This window comes from Paramormyrops kingsleyae, chromosome 2 (assembly GCF_048594095.1).
Source record: "Paramormyrops kingsleyae isolate MSU_618 chromosome 2, PKINGS_0.4, whole genome shotgun sequence".
NCBI lineage: Eukaryota > Metazoa > Chordata > Actinopteri > Osteoglossiformes > Mormyridae > Paramormyrops > Paramormyrops kingsleyae.
The window spans coordinates 34,623,637-34,639,075 of NC_132798.1; the positions used below are offsets into that span (position 1 = coordinate 34,623,637).

General features: G+C 41.3%; 1 pseudogene; it reads left to right on the forward strand.

Annotated features, from left to right (window-relative positions):
• The first annotated feature begins 3,764 nt into the window (after window positions 1-3,764).
• Window positions 3,765-7,287, forward strand: LOC140587628 (cytohesin-2-like; annotated as a pseudogene).
• The last annotated feature ends 8,152 nt before the right edge of the window (window positions 7,288-15,439 follow it).

Here is a 15,439-nt window from a genome sequence, read left to right on the forward strand (position 1 = left end):
AAGGTCGGAAGCTAATTCTCGCGTGGTTCATGCGCGGAACTATAGGCTATATCTATATCCTCGTTCGTGTCCAATGTTCATCATTCCATTTAATTAAACTCAAATAAAACGAAACATATTTGTTTGTTTTCTGTTTCTTTTTTAAATATACTCAAAAGGGAAGCAAGTGAAACAAATAACAGAGAAGCGGGAAGAAGCGGTAAAAATAAAACTACTTATATGTTTACCTGCAGGATTTTGCGGGCGGGAGCGGGACAAAACTTGAATACTGCGGGCGGGAGCGGGAGAAAATAATATATATTTTTTGCGGGAGCGGGACAGAATCTTGCGGGAGCGGGACTGAAAAATCCGTCCCGCGCAGGTCTCTACTCTGCATCCCTTCTTCACTCATTGTGGTCAAGGATGACTGACTCCCACTTACGTGACATTTTACGCATCTCAACCACTGCCCTCAAGCCAGACCTGGTCTCTTTACTGAAATCTAGATCTCAGTATCACCCTTCTCATTAGTATCAGCAGTGGCGTGCACAGACATTTTGGGGGGCAAGTGCTCCAGGGGGAAAAAAGGGCACTTTTTGCATATGTGGAAAACCTTTTCTTTTTATAATAAAAAAAACGCACAGGTTAAATGCAATTTGACTTTTATTTCAAAACATTCTCTAAAAATAGACCAAAATGTATGAGAACGAATAAGACTGACTGTGGTCATTACAAGAACAGGGCAGAATGGTCGTTTTCACAGGCAATTGGGAACTGCCTATTTTTCCTTTAGCAAAATAATGTGTTAATGTTGCCAATATGTTACACCAAAAAAAATTAACATGTCTAACCAGTGCTTCTCAAAACTTTTAACATGCACCCCCAACACCGTACCCTTCAAACTACCAATAACAACGTCACTGTTCTGTCACAATCAGGTCACAACACAGTGCGTAAATGTCTGCGAGCATCGCTGAGTCAGTAACAACCAGTTAGGCTAAAGACTGCATCTTTAGACAGTTGGACGGTGTTCTAACTTTCTCACAGGAGACACCTACTAAAGACAGTCAAAGACATTAATTTCAATCTTACCAAAGTAGGACAGTAGTTGACGTTAGTTATGGAAAGGCTAATCCACAAAAACGGAGAAACGTCCATAATTCTATTATTCATAATCATGTCAAGGTTTTAGGTTTTTCTGCAGTTCCATCTCTAAAAAGTGTGATGTCTTCCCGTCACTGACTTCAGTTTGAAAACTTTGTATTTATTCACAGATTTCCGTGAGATCATCCTAAAATTTGTAACGAAAAATGGGCTCAAAAGAGCCCTCTGCCTAACGGCATGTAGCCTATAGCATAACGTGATATGTTCAATAGTGTATGCAAAAAGGTCGGAATTGATGGAGAGTGGGGTTGCCTAAATGGTTTAGGTTACATTTTAAATGTGTCGTTTTTTTGTTTATCCATATGGATGGATGGAGGGGGCAAGCTGGCAAAGTTTGTCATGTGCAGTTTCTGACAGGCTACTTCACAACAAAACAATTGCAGGTTGGTCTTAGAGGGCAAACAGAATAATTTCACTCGATTCATGGGTTACCTGACTGGTTGGGAAGGGAAAGAGCTGCCGTGTTGTCCGCCGTGGCTCCCAGTCGCTATAGTTAGCCTACTATGCCTACTCCAAGTAGTCCTATGTCATGCCGCTGCTACACGCCTCACAACAAATGAACTGCAAGCGTGTTCACGTGACACGGTGACAGTGAAAAAGCGACAGGGTTCGGGTGTCTTTGAAGAAGGGGCACAAATCAAGCCATTATTTTCACACCTTTTTAAATCGCGCAGCTTTAAAAAAAAAAAAAATCACGTCTTTCAAAAGGGCACTTTTTTTGGACTGAGGGCAAAAGGGCAAGTGCTTCAGCACCACCTCGTCTCTATCTGTGCACGCCAGTGAGTATCAGCAAGTTATCTGTTCCTTGTTCAATCTGAAATAGAGTGTTTTTTGAACGGTAACATCTGTCACTATTAACAATGAAAAGCCTAAAGCACAATAATAAACTTAGACTTATGTCACTTATTTTATTAAACTCTAATAAGATTTGGTTATAACTGTTGATGTTATGTTTGGTTACATTGCCATTTAAAAAATAAAGGTAATCGTGACAATGAAAATTGTTTTATAACAGTGTGTATTTTCATGTAACTTTTGTGGTTAAAAAAATGTCAGAAGGAACTAGTGGCCCCCGGACATCTTCACTTTATCAAATTTGGCCCTCCTTGCAAAAAGTTTGGACACCCCTGATGTGGTGCAAGCTAAAACCTTGGGTTCCTTTAAATCAGAGTTAGATAAAATTTTAACAATTCTGAGCTATTTGTTAAGTTCTCCCCAAACGAGCTTGATGGGCCGAATGGCCTCCTCTCGTTTGTAAATTTCTTATGTTCTTATTAATTTTTTAGTCCAAACTTGGTACCTATTTGGAATAATAGATATATTACCCACAGAAATAAGACCACGAACCATGAACGTTGGGTTGAGTAGAACATCTGGTCAGCTTTGCATCTATTGCACGTCACAGGAAATGTTCTGTTTTTTGAAAACTTTTGTTTAAAATATGTTACAGTTTATTAAAAAAAAGAATTTGATATTGTTCTAAATGCTATTCCAGTTGCACATTTAATGTTGGTCAGGAACCTTTTTAACAATTCTCCCCTTAGCCTCCCTCCTTCTCTCCAGTACAATAGTATTATTTTTAAGGAGGGTAAATTCCCAAATAAAATGGTTATTAATATTATAATTTATTAATAAATTATTATTGTTTTACTTATTAACTATTTCCTGGCCTTTCCCATAAAAATGCAAATTAACCATTATATACATTTGCACTAAATATATTTATTATCCAATCCGCCCCCAAAGTCAAAGAGTTACACTTTAAAGTATTCAATGCTATATATCCCAGTAATTAATTCCTTCATGTTAAATGTAACATTGATAATAATACTTGCACCTTTTGTAATAACGATATAGAAACTTTGGACCACTTGTTCTTCTCTTGTTGCTTCTCCCAGATATTTTGGGTTGACTTGCAAGTTTTACAAAATTTCATTTTTTGACTTCCTTTACTTGTAATAATATTATCTTTGGTGTTGTCCTAAATGATGATACGCTTGATCTTTTACTTAATAATATTATATTGTTGGGAAAATCTTTATTCATAAAACACGATTCTTTAAAACTTCTCCAAACTTTTTCATCTTCAAAAAAGAACTTTCTCAGTTCTTCACGGCTTTGAAGTTCATGGGGAAAAAACTGCAGTGAAACTTTTGCAAAGGGTAAAAGATCTAGGTTTTTTCTTCACTTTATGTTATTTTATTTTTTTTTTGTTAAAAAATGCTTCCAAGCTGTATGTATGTTGTATGTTTATCATCATTTGTCTTTCCTTTCTTCTCCCCTTTTATATGCTGATGGTTTTGTGATACTACAACTTATATATTGTTGCATTGTTGTTTGTACATTTCTAGATTCAAATAAAGTTAAAAGAAAAAAAAATAATAAAAAGTGGCCGGTGTTACCCTAACCCCAAATCGATAGTACGTCACGATAGGTAGTTAAACTCGTCAGAACACCGGCGTTCTAGGAGCTAGAAAGCATTGCGTCAAAACTGTCACATACGTCATTGTTCCTTCCTCTATATACTCTGTCTCTCTGGACGCGGACGGAATAATTCTTTATTTCTTCTTATTTGATTTTGTTGACCAGAGGATATTTGCAATGACTATCGAGATGATACATATTTGCCTACGAGCAAAACGCCAAAAATGGATGATCCGGACTACAGTGGGTATACCCGTCTGAAGACATAGCTATTAAATGGCATAGGCAGAAACCCACGGGATACCCCACCATCTAGCTAGGTACAGACATATTGTCCGAGCGCCTTATTTCGCTATGTCGGAAACGTGTGTGACTAAGCGACGCTCCTCAAAGCACAATGACAGCGGGACTAAACATAACCATACGCCTAGACACACCCATTTTCGGCTCAACACAATTTGTGGAGCACCGAGCTATTAGAGTCTTTAGACTGTGGACCTTTTAACTGTATGTTATTGTTTTCTGTTTCGACTGTCCCGTTGACATGCTTACTACTTAGTATACAAGTACCGCATTGACGGTGAAATTGTTGTACTAATTAGACAACTGTTGCCTGTACTACGAAGCGGGGTTACTGGCTTATCGGGGTAACTTGTCGGATTTAAGGTAGTCTGGGCAAAAATGTAAGTGAACGCATATGAAGTCCATTTAAACTGTGGTACCTTAAATCCGACAAGTTACCCCGATAAGCCAGTAATCCCGCTTCGTAGTACAGGTCACAAGCACTTGGTGTAAAGTAAATTGTTTAAACGCCGCTGTTTCATTACTAGGGGGCGGGGTCAGTCAGACGTCAGTGCAGCTCCACGTTAATGGTGTGGTCATCATGGCTTATAAATTCTTATTATTGTTCATCATTGTTTCGTCAATAACGGTAACATAAACAGTGGTAAGCACCAGGAGAACATCATTGGCTCTTGCATAGATCACGTTTCCTGTAACACCCTTTAGATTGTTTCCCCGAAGGGCAGCAAACCGAAAATTTCGGTGTGATTGGACTGATCACGTGTGCATAGGGAGGGAATGCGGACCACGTGACCTCCTCCGCGAGATAGGGCACCCAGCACCGCTTCGCAAATACGGTTACTTTATAGAATGAAGCAGCAAAAGTGGAATCTAATAACTAATAATTGATTGTCACTTATTATCCTAAAGAGGCATGTGGTCACGTAGCCTAGACCACAGCCTGTTACCCAGTGACTGTTTTAACATGCCTGTGACTATGAAGCATCATAAGGTTTTGGAAACTTTGTAATGGAAAACCTTAGCCTAAGGACATGATCTTACCTCACAGTTTAGGGTTTTCTGGTTTTGATTTGTCATCGTGATAGTGCAAAATGCTACATGTATTTAAACATTTTTATGCTTTTTATTGTTAATATCTTATTGTTACTCCAGTCTTCTGTAACTGCTCTTTGGGATCACATACACTCACCTAAAGGATTATTAGGAACACCTGCTCAATTTCTCATTAATGCAATTATCTAATCAACCAATCACATGGCAGTTGCTTCAATGCATTTAGGGGTGTGGTCCTGGTCAAGACAATCTCCTGAACTCCAAACTGAATGTCAGAATGGGAAAGAAAGGTGATTTAAGCAATTTTGAGCGTGGCATGGTTGTTGGTGCCAGACGGGCCGGTCTGAGTATTTCACAATCTGCTCAGTTACTGGGATTTTCACGCACAACCATTTCTAGGGTTTACAAAGAATGGTGTGCAAAGGGGAAAACATCCAGTATGTGGCAGTCCTGTGGGCGAAAATGCCTTGTTGATGCTAGAGGTCAGAGGAGAATGGGCCGACTGATTCAAGCTGATAGAAGAGCAACTTTGACTGAAATAACCACTCGTTACAACCGAGGTATGCAGCAAAGCATTTGTGAAGCCACAACACGCACAACCTTGAGGCAGATGGGCTACGACAGCAGAAGACCCCACCGGGTACCACTCATCTCCACTACAAATAGGAAAAAGAGGCTACAATTTGCACGAGCTCACCAAAATTGGACAGTTGAAGACTGGAAAAATGTTGCCTGGTCTGATGAGTCTCGATTTCTGTTGAGACATTGAAATGGTAGAGTCAGAATTTGGCGTAAACAGAATGAGAACATGGATCCATCATGCCTTGTTACCACTCTGCAGGCTGGTGGTGGTGGTGTAATGGTGTGGGGGATGTTTTCTTGGCCCACTTTAGGCCCCTTAGTGCCAATTGGGCATCGTTTAAATGCCACGGCCTACCTGAGCATTGTTTCTGACCATGTCCATCCCTTTATGACCACCATGTACCCATCCTCTGATGGCTACTTCCAGCAGGATAATGCACCATGTCACAAAGCTCGAATCATTTCAAATTGGTTTCTTGAACATGACAATGAGTTCACTGTACTACAATGGCCCCCACAGTCACCAGATCTCAACCCAATAGAGCATCTTTGGGATGTGGTGGAACGGGAGCTTCGTGCCCTGGATGTGCATCCCACAAATCTCCATCAACTGCAAGATGCTATCCTATCAATATGGGCCAACATTTCTAAAGAATGCTTTCAGCACCTTGTTGAATCAATGCCATGTAGAATTAAGGCAGTTCTGAAGGCGAAAGGGGGTAAAACACCGTATTAGTATGGTGTTCCTAATAATCCTTTAAGTGAGTGTATATTCAGCATATGCTTTTGTCTGAAGTGAGGAGAGCTTGGGGTCAGAGCACTTGGGGCTAAGGGACTTGCTCAAGGGCTCAACAGTGTTACGATTACTCTGCCTGCCATGGGATTTGAACCAACAACCAAATGGGCAGAGATCCCCAACCTGCTGAGCACCACACCCCCTGACGATCTCCTTTTTCTATCTCCTGCAGTCCCTGTGGACCTGAGTCCGGAGATGCTCTCTGAACTGGAGGACATCCGGCGGTGGAAAAAAGCCTTTCTGCTGGACCTCAAGAGGCTGCTGGAGGAGCTGAGAGAGGCCATCAAGGAAGTTGAGGGCCTTGACTCCAGCACCAAGAGCAGTAAAGCCTTAAAAAAGAATAGCCATGTTGCCACAGGAAGGAAGAAGTTCAACATGGACCCTAAGAAGGGTATCAAATTCTTAGTGGAACATGATCTTCTCCGGCACACCCCTGAGGACATCGCCCAGTTCCTATTCAAGGGAGAGGGGCTGAACAAATAAGCCATTGGGGATTACCTGGGCGAGAGAGATGACTTTAACATCCAAGTCCTCCAAGCATTTGTTGGCATTCATGAATTCCCAGACTTCAACCTGGTACAGGCTCTCAGGCAGTTCCTGTGGAGTTTCCGTCTACCAGGAGAAGCTCAGAAGATTGACAGGATGATGGAGGCCTTTGCTCAGAGATACTGTCACTGTAATCCTGGAGTCTTCCAATGCACAGCCACATGCTATGTGCTTTCATTTTCCATCATTATGCTGAACACTAGTCTTCACAATCCTAATGTGAGAGACAAGCCCAGTGTGGACAGGTTCATCGCCATGAATCGAGGGATCGATGATGGAGGCAACCTCCCAGAAGCGCTCCTGAGATCTCTTTATAAATCAAGAAGGAGCTTTTCAAAATTCCTGAAGATGATGGCAATAATCTGATGCAGACTTTCTTCAACGCTGACAGAGAGGGTTGGCTCCTCAAACTGGGATGAGGGCGGGTGAAAACCTGGAATAGGCGATGGTTCATCCTGATGGATAACTGCCTTTATTACTCTTGCCCCAGCTCATATGAGGTGAAAAAATCGTCACACACAATTGTACAGCCGGTCAACCCCACCGTCAAGTCCAGCACCACCCTCATTCCTAGCTTGGACTCTGCAGGCTCCGTGGATGGCTTGCCCGTGTAAATCTGGACGTTGTAAGCGTAGCTGGTCGCGCTGTCGCTTGCCACCCAAAGCTTCAGTCCATATTTTCCAGGCTTTCTTGGCATGTATTGCGGGAAAGCACATCGACCTAATAACACATAGAAAGACTGCGTATTTGCCGTCAAATATATCACCACTGTACAGTTCTATCCTGCAGGCAAGTAGAACTAAAACGAAGCGGAGTTAGATCAGTCGACCGTGCTTGAAATAATAAGTAACAAAGACCATGAATTACTTACCTCTGAAGGGGATCAGCCGCTCATCTACGGTGATATGTCCCCCAGGCATATACATCAAGGGCAGCCTCTCCAGCCATGCCTCCTAGATGTCCCTTACGAGGGCCAGCTTATCTGCTGCTCTGCGGCTGGGTCGGGTCTCCCGGTTGTCGAAACAGATTATCGCCGTCAGTGTCCGAAACCGGTCCAGGGACATCGCTGCCACAATGATGGGTCTCCCCATGTAAGGGTCCTAGAGACACTCTGCAGCTTCACCCCTTGACCGGAATATTCCACTCAGAAGAAGCACTCCAATAAAATATCTAATTTCATCCCAATTGGTTTTTTTCCATTCAGTGCCATGCTTCCGTAGCCCTTGCATGTTCGTATACTTCACTACCATCTCTTCCACCATTTTGGGAATAAAAAGTTCGAAGGCAGACAGTACGTCGTGTACGTGTGATCTGCTTATCTTTGTTGGTCCTGGAGTGGATTTTAGGACACATTCTGCTGGTATTCTCCCTGAGGTGGGCAGTCCAATTAGTCTTGAGGACCAAGATATTTGTCCGTTTTTAGACATAAATCACTCTAAGAAAAACTGGTTCTTCATTAGTGCTCTGGAGCACTCTGGGTGCTTTGTAGAACTTTTTTATGCTGGAGAACCTTTTTATGCTGTTTAAGGTTCTTTGGAGAACTGAATGGAAAAAAACACTTCGTCGAATCATTTTCAGTACTTTGAAGAACCTTTTATGTTGAAGTATGACCTTATTTGTAATGGCTACTTCCCCGCATGCCTACTGATTTACTTGTGACTGTTGTACAAATTATTGGTATGGTGCTATTTTTAATTGTAACAGATGATATCTGCTGCTATCTTTTAGAGAGATCAGTTATTAATGTGCAATTTATATAAAGTAACTGATAACGACTCAGTTAAGTTATACCAAACACTACATTTGAACAAATTGAACAAATTACTGTATTGCATACTGCACATCAGGCACGTGCACACATAGAGATCAAAGGGGGCTTGAGCACCTGCCCTTTTTATTCCTGGAGAGAAAGTGCCCTTTTTTCTGGGGTGCTTTTTTTTTTCTTTTTTTCTTGAAAAATAATATATATTCCTGTTTGCGCACAGCTTCCCTGTCAAACAAATATATTTATTGAAGAATAGTATATCTAAATATCAGGTCAGGAGTTCTGAAGCGAACATCCCCCCCCCACCCCCGCGCAGCGGCGCACATCATATACACACACACCTGCAGGCAGCAGCAGCCCCTCCCAGCAGTGTTTTTCTTGGCTTGTGCTGAGGTGAGTGGAGCTGGTGATGAACAAAAGATTAAACTACCAGTGCCTCGAATAAGGCTCGAATTTACTGCTGATTAGCCAAAGACAAATATATAGTTAACCTGTGTTTTGCTAGCATGCATGCCTCATGAGCTACTAGACTAGCTAATGTGTAAGGGATAATCGCTATATATTATCCCGCTGATTACATGGCTACCTACCAAATAAATAATTATTTTGACACAAAATATTAAAAGGGAGTTTATTGATTTAAGCCCGATTGTATTGCTTCCGCTAAAGAGTAAAGAAAATAGTACACTCCGTCTCTACGGTTAGAATCCTGTGAGTCCATAGCAACGCTCTGTTTTTCATGTTCTGTTATACTCCGCACAGCGGTCTTTTATCAAGAAATAACAGACCGCATTCTACATTGGAATTCAACCAAGCCATCATGTAATAAAATAAGTTAGTAATAAGCTTACTAAATAAGCTTAATAAAGTTACTAATAAGCATATATCATAGCATAAATTGGTGAATTTAGAAGAAATCTACAGATGCAAACAGATGGAGGATAGATACACTCTAAAAAATGTAGTAAATCTGAGTAACTGCATCTGGTACATTCATCAATAAAACTGAGTAGAAATAAGTTAACATTTAATTATTTTTTTAAAAAGGAAGTCAGTGTTGCGTTAATATATATACTTTTTTGTTTAAAAAAAGAAAAAAAATACGTAATTATGAGAGTGCCCTTTATTTCACTTGAGCCCCTGCCCCTCAAAATGTCTGTGCACGTCCCTGCTGCACATAATGAACACAGGTACAAAGATACAAATATCTAGGCAGGACATTATGCCCACCAGAAGTGCCAAACCAGCTGGGGTACTTCTTTGGTACTTCGGGTGGGACTTGAAATGCCTTAATTCTTTGTCGATTGGTTATGCAAATATATCCTGTCGTGAAACATGTACAATACAAATGCCGCCTTGAAAACAGCAAACTCACAAAACATTGATAAACGAGGGAAAAAAATAATAATTGCGATCTAATTGCGATAATTACCATAGGCCTATACAAAAATCAGGATGACAGGACAAGAAATAAATAAAAAAATTAAAAGTATGTCGTTTAATATACAAGGACAGCATGCATAAAGCGTGTTGTCCCAGCGATGTGATTTCGTTGTAAACATAGTGATGTGATTTTGTAAAAAAAAAAAAATACTGGGGTTTTTGCCAAGCAAAAAGAATGAACACATTTCTAATAAACCCGATTTAAACAGCACGGATGGAAATGATTACGATTGTCTTGGAAAACGCGTGCAGCGTTGCTGCAAAAGCGTTGCAAGGTAGACTTTAAACTGACAGTTAAACATATATTAGATATAATCTATAAAAAAAATTCTATGACTGAGTACAATGTTCTAGTGAATCCTAATCTCCCTGCGCTATAATGTACGTAGAGAATAGAAAGTAAGAAATAAGGAAAAAGCCAGATCTTAATCTAGCTGACTGAAGATGTAAGAATTGCATGTACATAATATGCGATGTTGGTATTAATATCGCACACCGTCCAGCTCTATAACACACTACGGCCATTTTTTCGAATTCAGTGTAAAATACCCCGCTTCGTGTTGTGATGTCATTCAGGTACCAGTTTTTACTCCAGAGGAAAAGCAGCACCTTTAACAAATACGTACGGTACCTGGTGCGGAGGAAAAGCGCCCTTAAACATTCCTCCCTCAAGCTCGAGGAAGATCAAGGTCGTCACAGGCAACTCCATTTTTTTTCTTCCCGCCCTTATCCTGGTCAAGAACTGGAGACTGGCGGTCCAGGTAAGCTCATTAAAATAAAGTCAATAAGTTATTTTAAGAACATAAGAACATAAGAACATAAGAACTATACAAACGAGAGGAGGCCATTCGGCCCATCGAGCTCGCTTGGGGAGAACTTAACTAATAGCTCAGAGTTGTTAAAATCTTATCTAGCTCTGATTTAAAGGAACCCAAGGATTCAGCTTGCACTACGTTATCAGGAAGACTATTCCATACTCTGACTACACGCTGTGTAAAGAAGTGCTTCCTTAAATCCAGTTTGAAATGTTCTCCCGCTAATTTCCACCTATGGCCACGAGTTCTTGTATTGGAACTAATGCTGAAGTAACTATTCGGTTGAACAGCATCCAAACCTGTTAGAATCTTATAGACCTGGATCATGTCCCCCCTCAGTCTCCTTTGCTTGAGGCTGAACAGATTTAGCTCAAATAACCTTTCCTCGTATGACATTCCTCTAAGACCAGGAATCATTCTTGTGGCCCTACGCTGCACCTTTTCTAAGGCCGCTATGTCCTTTTTAAGATATGGTGACCAAACCTGTACACAATATTCTAGGTGAGGTCTCACCAAGGAATTGTATAATCTTAGCATTACCTCCCTTGACTTAAACTCCACACACCTGGAGATGTACCCCAACATCCTATTGGCCTTTTTTATTGCTTCCCCACACTGGCGAGAATGAGACATGGAAGCATCAACATACACACCAAGGTCTTTCTCATAATCAGCTACCTTTATTTCAGTAGGTCCCATAAAATACCTGTACTTTATATTTCTGCTCCCTACATGGAGTACCTTACATTTGTCTATGTTAAATTTCATCTGCCAGGTGTCAGCCCAGTCACTAATTAAATTAAGATCCCGCTGTAGCTGCTGAGCCGCTAGTTCAGTATCTGCTACACCACCCACCTTGGTGTCATCTGCAAATTTCACCAGTTTACTGTATATATTGGTGTCTATATCATTTATGTAAATTAGGAACAAAAGTGGTCCTAAAATTGAACCCTGCGGTACCCCACTATGAACGCAGGCCCACTGTGACATCGAGCCTCTTATAACTACTCGCTGCTTCCTATCCGTTAACCAGTTATCAATCCAAGTCGCTACAGTTCCTAAAATACCTGTCGCTTTGAGTTTAAGTGAGAGCCTCTTGTGGGGAACAACATCAAAAGCCTTTTGGAAATCTAAATAGATGACATCATAGGCCTTCTTATCATCAACTTCCTGAGTAGCTTCCTCAAAAAACTCCAACAGATTTGTTAAACAGGATCTACCTCTCCTAAATCCATGCTGGCTATCCCTCAAAATGTTATTTGAGTCCAGGTAATCTACCATTTTCTCTTTGATTATAGCCTCCATAACTTTACCAGTTATACAAGTTAGACTGATTGGCCTATAGTTTGACAAATTACTTCTATCCCCTTTTTTGAAAATGGGCGTTATGTTGGCATGCTTCCAATCAGAAGGTACCACACCTTCAGATAAGGATTTTTGAAACAGTAATGTTAAGGGTCGGCAAATAATATCCCTCATCTCTTTTAACACTATAGGTAAGATGCCATCAGGGCCCTGTGATTTATTTATTTTGAGCTTAGCTAGGCTTTGCAAAACATCAGCTTCAGTTATATATATATTAGTTATAGACGATGTTGAATTAGTAATAAGAACTGGTAAGTTACTAGTGTCCTCGACAGTGAATACCCGTGCAAAACTATCATTGAACTCATTTACTATGTCAATGTCGTTTTCAATTATAAGACCCTTACTATCCTGCAGATTAGTAATTTCAGCTTTTAGAGCTCTTTTAGAGTTAAAATACTGGAAGAAACTTTTAACGTCATCCTTAGCCTCCAATGCGATCTTCCTTTCGACATTCCTTTTAGCTCGTCTAATGTCATTTTTTAATTCAGCCTGTAGATTTAGATACTCTTGCTTTATTATGTCATCATCAGTTATTTTCCATCTCTGGAACAAAGCCCTTTTCCTCCTTACTTTATACTTTATGTCCCTATTAAACCACCTAGGTTGCAATTTCCTAGATTTATTCTTGCTAGAAACAGGTATGAAGTCCTCTTGTACTTGCAATAATGTGCTTTTAAAAAATTCCCATGCCTCTTCAACAGTTTTGTTATTTAACTCCATCCAGTTCACGGTTTCTAGTTTTAATCTCATACAATTGAAGTTAGCCTTCCTAACATTATATATTTTTGATTTGGACTTTGCTCTTCGGGCACTAAACTTAACCTCAAATTTAACCATGTTATGATCGCTACTGTCAAGTGGTTCTAAAACATCTAATTTACCAATCCTGTCCTGGTTATTAGACAAAACAAGATCAAGAATGGCATCTCCCCTGGTAGGGGTGTTAACAAACTGAGTAAAAAAACAATCCTGTACTAATTCCACCATCTCAAGTTCATTTTCAGAAGAGCCAGCAACAATGTCCCACTGTATCCCCGGTAGATTAAAATCACCCATAACTACCACATCATTTTTATTGCTCATAATCCTAATATCACTGTATAACAATCTGCTTTCCTCAGCAGCTACATTGGGTGCTCTGTAACAAACACCGACAATTAGGCTATTTGAGTTTGTAGCATCTAATTTTACCCATATAGCTTCCGTACTTTTACTTATATCAGTAAGCTCCCTTGCCTGCAAGATTTCCTTTACATATACTGCAACACCACCTCCCTTCTTACCTATACGGTCTTTACGGAACAATGTGTAACCATCCATATTATATTCTTGTCCATCCTTATCACTCAACCACGTTTCAGTTATTGCTATAATATCATAAGAGTCCGATGAGATAAGAGCCTCTAAATCATGAATTTTATTCCTAATACTCCTGGCGTTTAAATACAGACAACAAAGGGTAGGCTTATTACAGTGCCTACTTATAATATGATTTTTTTGGGCTTTCCGTTTCCCCCCAGTTACATACTTAACTAACCTCCCTGCCCCCCCAGTCCCTAGTTTAAACATTCCTCAACTACTCTACAAATACGCCTTCCCAGTACACTGGTTCCCCTCCGGTTCAGATGCAACCCATCCGGCTTGAACAGGTCCCACCTGTTCCAGAAGGTCCTCCAGTGCCCCATAAACCTAAACCCCTCTTTCCTACACCATCCTTTTAGCCACGCATTTAATCTCCTTATCTCAGCTAACTTAGCCTCACTTGCGCGTGGCACGGGGAGTATTTCGGAAAATACCACCATGGACGTTCTGCTTCTAAGCTTATTGGCGACTTCTATAAATTTATCCTGCAGAACAGCCCTTCTACCCTTGCCTATGTCGTTGGTGCCAACATGCACCACGACAACTGGATCCACCCCAGCTGGGGCCAAAAGCTTGTCCACACGATCTGGAAGGTCTCCTACCTGGGCACCAGGCAGGCAAGACACCGTACGGGACCCTCTATCACGCGTGCACACATAACTGTCTACTCCCCTAATAATTGAATCCCCCACTACCACAACCTCCCTCTTTCTGGGGGGAGGGGGCTCCTCAGTGCCCAAGGGCCCACCTGCTTCCCCAGTCCCTTCCGGCTCTAAAGCTGGAAGCACCTGAAACCTGTTAGACACAGACACCTCAGGTGATGCCGCCTCTGTAACGTGTGTACGCCTTTTCCTGCGTCTACGACCTACGGTCACCCAGCTCTCTCGACCTCTCTGCTCTTCATTCTCCCTCCCCCCCGTTAGTGGCGTACACACCGTCTCCCTAAACGGCGTATCAACTAGCTCATCTAACTCACTGTTGCATTGGATGCGAGCCAGTTGCTCCTCAAGGTCGCGAACCTTGACCATGAGTGAGTCCACTAGCTTACATCGCTCGCAGATGAAGTCCGACTGGACACTAACGTCCAGAAGGGCAAACATCTTGCAAACGCAACACTGAGCTGGCCCCATAATTAACTAACTCACTATGACCCCGTACTCCCAGCCCAGTAAATTTATATAGTGTATTTAACTATAAAGATTAATTTGCGTAACAATAAATGCAGTAACGTGCGGAGTACACTAAAATAAGTTATTACTTGTGTTAAAACGGAACTTAATTATTATTTTATTAAAAATTTTAAACCTGATAAACTTACTACTACTTACCAGAAGAACTTCTGCCTGAACCAAGTAAAAACAAGGCGAAATCGAAGTTGCTCTTGGGAGGTCGAAAAACCACAAAAACCCCCTCACAGCAGGCTACTGCCGGAGCGGGAAAAAAGTGGAAAATGTCCTCCCGGCCCCGACTGGCGACCGAGCAAAGCTCAGGAGCAACTGTCCTTTTCCGACGCTTGGTAGCGATACCGACGTTAGATGTTATTAGTTATAATCGCCCCGCGGGTGTTTGTTACGGAGTTTAAACGCGGACAGAAAAACGCCGCGCACGCGACACCCGCAGCTCTCTGTCGGTAATAATCGCGCTGTTGATTAACAGACAGGACAGACAAGCACTCACGCTGACCGAAATAAGAACAATAAATAGAAATAAACAGCCACCCACGTAAACAGGTAAAGCACAGGTAAAGCACACAAACACTCAAAACACTCCAAAAAAACAATCCCAAACAATCGCTGCAGCTCAACACCACTCTCTCGCAGCAATTTTGTTGTCAGTTGT